This window comes from Vombatus ursinus, unplaced genomic scaffold (genome assembly GCF_900497805.2).
Source record: "Vombatus ursinus unplaced genomic scaffold, bare-nosed wombat genome assembly UNPS02009573.1, whole genome shotgun sequence".
NCBI lineage: Eukaryota > Metazoa > Chordata > Mammalia > Diprotodontia > Vombatidae > Vombatus > Vombatus ursinus.
Window position 1 is genome coordinate 136211 of NW_020949351.1, and position 5483 is coordinate 141693.

The window sequence follows — 5483 nt, forward strand, 5'->3', positions numbered from 1 at the left end:
CACACACACACACACACACACACACACACACGAGTCCTCACTATCTTGCTTCTGGACCAAGGGCTCTTCCAAAAGGACCCTCCTACTCTCCTGCTCTCACTTTGCAGGGCCCCAGAAATTCCACTTTTGCCAATAGTTTTCAGTGTTTAGTGACTGTAACCTTTGCGATCTTCAAAGATAAGATGGTTTTGTATTATATCATTCAGATTGTTGTTTAGTTTTCAGTCATGTCCGACTCTTCATGACCCCATTTGGGGATTTCTTGGCAAAGATTACTGGAGTGGTTTGCCATTTCCTTCTCCAGCTTATTTTACAGATGAAGAAACAGAGGCAAAAAGGGTTAAGTGACTTGCCCGGGGTCACATAGCTAGTAAGTGTCTGAGGCCAGATTTGAAGTCAGGAAAATGAGTTTTCCTGCTCCAAGACTACTACTATATCTACTGCGCCACCTAGCTGTACTGGTTCAGTGATTTAGATCATCATAAATATCCAAACATCATTCAAAATGCTTTCTTTTTGTTCAGAATTTTTTTTGTTTTATTTATTTATTTTACTTATTATTTTTAGGCAATTGGGGTTAAGTGACTTGCCCAGGGTTACACAGCTAGTTAAGTGTCAAGTGTTTGGTCTGAGGCTGGATTTGAACTTAGGTCCTCCCGACTTCAGGGCCAGTGCTCTATCCACTGCGCCACCACGAATATTTTTTGTAAGTGTTGATAAAGCAGTTCTGATTGGAGTATCTTATGTGGACAATTGTCAAAGCTGTTTTGGTTCCTTTATAGTTGATGCCTCAAAATAAAATTGAAACTTTTATTTCTTGTACATCATTAAAAATCACATTGTAATGTAGCGGAAGAATACTGAATTTTGAGAATGAAATGCTCACTCTCTGTGAACATTCAGCAACTAGAGACAAGTATATGTGCTCTGGGTCTTTAAGAACTATGACTTGAATAGTACGTGTTATAAACTATTGTTGGCTGAATTTGCCTATTTTTAAATATTTGGGCCAATAAAGACTCACAGGCCCACCAATTGTAGTAAGCCTGTACTTACCCTAAAGACTGGAATTTAGAGATTATCTGAAAATTGTGCTAGAGGAACTGCTTAACACTTTTTATATGGCATTTGGGAAGCCACTGGGAACTGGGCCACCAGGACTTAGTTGTGACTCTTTGGTGCAAGGCAATCGGGGAAGAACTTGTAAGGACAACACATGATTCTCTTCAGGAATCAAGAGCTTTCTGGAGCTAGGGTTATGACCAAATGCACCACAGGAAGAGAAATGCATCAGTTTCAAAAGTTTAGAAGGAAAGAAAGCTTCATTTCACTCCAGAACTATGAACTATAAGAGAAATTGGAGAAGTTATTCAGATTAAAATATACCAGAAAATGCATGAGTGGATGAAAGATTTAGATGGGAGCAATCTCAGCTCAACCAAGAGAGAGGCCCTAGTCTCACCCAAGGGATAAATCTCCAGTGTCTCTAATCAGGTGAGCTGAAAATCAGGGGCATGTTGAGAAGTTGTCTTTCCCTACAAAGATATAGCTTCCAAATTATTTCTCACGCTACATACTTCTCTCTTCCCAGAAGCCCTCACACCATCTCTGATCCTGACCCAGGCATTGCGTCAACATTCCTCACTAATTAGGATTTATATATCCTTCTGTAAATGCAGCATGAAAATGTCCCAGGCTTTCTTGGAAGTCTGGTAACATGTATGAAGTGCTTTGCAAACTTTAAAGCACTATATAAATATTAGCTATATTATTATTACAGTGCTCATTGATTATATTTCCTCATTCAATCTAGATTCAAACTCCCAACTCCAGTGAAGTTTCTCTCAAGAATTGCCTGTGATACCTTACTGAATCAAATGAAATCCTTAAACTTTTTGCAGCTTTTTGACACTATTGACCACCCCCTAGTCCTGGATATTATTTAGCTTTGTTGTCTGTTAAATAGTTTTACATTGGCTTTCCTCCTACCGCTTCCTGGTTATCATCCAACTCCTACCCCCTAAACATTAGTGTTACTCAAAGCATGTTGTTGTTGTTGTTATGTTGTTGTTTTTTATTCCTCCTCCTATATGTGTGTGTGTGTGTATGCATATATATCTATATAGATATATATGCATACACACACACACACACACACACACACACACACACACACGCCTTAGTGATTTCTTCAGCTCCAAAGGCTCAATTGTCCCTACTCAGATGACTCCCAAATTCATAAATTCCAGCCCTGCATCTCTAAGTATCTCTTGGATATCTCCCCCTAGATATCTCACCTAGGAGATAGGAGGAGAGCCAGAAGAGAACAGTGTTGCAAAAACTTAGAGAAAAGAAAATATCAAGGAGATAAAGATAATTGACCAGGACCTCAATATGTCCAATATTGCTATTACTGTATACAATGTTCTCTTGGTTCTTCTCACTTCACTTCTCACTATTTCATGCAAGTCTTTCCATATTTTTCTAAAATTCACCAGCTCATCATTACTTACAATATAGTAGTATTCCATCACAATCATAAACCACAACTTGTTCAGCCATTCCCCAATTGATGGGCATCCCCACAATTTCCAGTTCTTTGTCACCATAAATAGAGCTGCTATAAATATTTTAGAACATGTAGGTTCTTTTATTTTTCCCTGGTCATGTTGGGAAACAGATCTAATAGTGGTCTAGATAGGTCAAAGGGTATATACAGTTTTATAACTCTTTGGGCATAATTCCAGATTGCTCTCCAAAATGGTTGGATCAATTCACAGTTTTACCAACAGTGTATTAATTTCCCAATTTTTCCACATCCCCTCCAGAACTGCCATTTTCCCCTTTTATCATTTTAGTCAATCTGACAGGTGTGAGATAAGATCTCCAAATTGTTTTAATTTGCATTTCTCTAATCAATAATGACTTAGAACATTTTTTCATGACTATATATAGTTTTGATTTCTTCACTGAAAAACTTTCTGTTCATATCCTTTGACCATTTGTCAATTGGGGAATGATTCATCGTCTTATAAATTTGACAAATTTTTCTATATATTTGAGATATGAGACTTTTATCTGAGAAACTGTCTATAAAATTTTCCCCAATTTTCTGATTTCCTTCTAATCTTAGCTACATTGGTTTTATTTGTACAAAACCTTTTTAATTTAACGTAAATCAGAATTATTCATTTTACATCTCACAATGCTATCTCTTTATTCATAAATCCTTCTCCTAAACATAAGCCTGATAGATAATGTGTTCCATGTTCTTCTAGTTTTTTGGGGTTTTTTAAACAATATTTCCCTTTGTATTTAGGTCATGTATCCATTTTGACCTTATCTTGATAAATGGTGTAAGGTATAGGCATATACTCAATTTCTACCAGACTGCTTTCCAGTTTGCCCCACATTTTTTTTTTTTGCCAAATAGTGTATTCTTATCCCAAAAGCTTAAATCTTTACATTTGTCAAACACAAGGTTACTATAATCATTTACTACTGTGTATTGTATGTCTGCTCTGTTCCAGTGATCCACCTTCTATTTCTTAGCCAGTATCAGATACTTTTGATAATTACTGCCTTATAATATAGTTTAAGATGTGGTACTGCTAAACCTCCTTCCTTTACATTTTTTCATTGATTCCTTTGATATTCTTGACCTTTTGTTTTTCCAAATGAATTTTATTATTAATTTTTTTCTAGCTCAATAACAAAGTTTTAGGTAGTTTATGGGGATGGCATTGAATAAGTAGTTTACATAAAATTGATATTTTGGAGGCAGCTAGGTGGCACAGTGAATAGAGCACCGGCCCTGAACTCAGGAGGACCTGAGTTCAAATCTGGCTTCAGACACTTGACACTTATTAGCTGTGTGACCATGGGCAAGTCACTTAACCCCATTGCCTAGCAAGGAAAAAAAGAAGTAAAAATATTGACCTTATTAAGTTCTTTATAAATGGTCTTTAATGTTTACTTCTTATATTTCTCTTGAGTTTAGTAGATTAAAATTTCCATTTAGCTCTGGTCTTTTCTACACAATCACCTGAAAGTCCTTTAGTTCATTAAATTTCGGGGTTTTTTTTTTCCATTCAGGATAACACACAGCTTTACTGGGCAAGTTATTTTTGGTTGCAGGCCCAGGTCCTTTGCTCTTCAGAGTATATTGTTTCATGACCTTTGGTTTTTTAACATAGAAGCTGCTAAACATTGTGTTATCCTGACTGTAGCTCCACAGTATTTAAATTGTTGTCTTTTTTTTCTAGTTCTTGTAGTATTTTCTCCTTGGCCTAGGAATTTCAAAACTTGGCTATGATGCTCCTATGGGTTTTCATATTGGGATCTCTTTCAGATGGTGATCAGTGGATTTTTCCTATCTCTATTTTCTTCTCTCGTTCTAAAATGTTAGGCAATTTTCCTTAATAATCTCTTGAAGTACACTATCTAGACTCTTTTTTGATCAAAACCTTCAGTTAATCCAACAATTCTTATATTGTCTCTCATCAATCTGTTCTCTAGTTCAGTTGTTTTTCTAATGAGATGTTTCATATTTTCTTCTATTTTTTTCACTTTTGATTTTGTTTTGTTATTTCTTGGTGTCTTATGAAGTCACTAGCTTCCCCTTGCCCAATTCTAATTTTTAAGGAGTCATTTTCCTCTGTAAGTTTTGGGATCTCTTTTTCTAATTGGTTGACTTTCTTTTCATAATTTTCTTTATTTTCTTGCATTACTCTTATTTTTTCCCTAATTTTTCCTCAACTTCTCTTATTTGATTTTTAAAGTCCTTTTTAAACTCTTCCAGAAACTTTTTGGGCTTGTGACCATTTGGCTTTTTTTTTTTTTTAAATAGAAATAGCTGTTTTAACTTTACTATCTTCTGAGTTTGAACACAGATCTTCTCTATCACCATAGTAGCTATGTATGATTGGGTTCTTTTTCTTTTGTTTAACTCCCCCTCCCTTTTTTTTAGCAACTTATTTCTTGTCTGTTAACTTTGTGTTAAAGTCAGGTTCTTGTCCCAAGGTGTGGGGGATAATTTCTCAGGCTTAGGTTTTTTATGATGTTGTTTTCTGAGCTCCATCTGGGGACCTGACTTCAGGTACTCCTCTTTACCCCTGAGCCACAACTAGGGCTCCCAGAAATACCGTCATCAGCTTGTGCTCTTACCTAGGTTTTAGTAAAGCTTCTCATGAAGTGTTGTTATGGAGAAGATTGAGAAATATGGACTAGATGACAATATAATTATCTTTCAGCTACTGCAGCTTGGTGGCACAATGGATAGATCACTGGAAGATCTGAGATCAAGTCTTGCCTTAGGAACATCCTAAGGCTATGTGACCTTAGCCAACTTACTTTCTTTCATCATCAGTTTCTTCACTTGTAAAATGAGGGGTTTAGAGTTGATAACTTATAAAGTCTCTTCCAGTTTTAAATCTATTATCCTTTGATCCTATTGAATTAAATGGATTCATGATTGGTTGAAA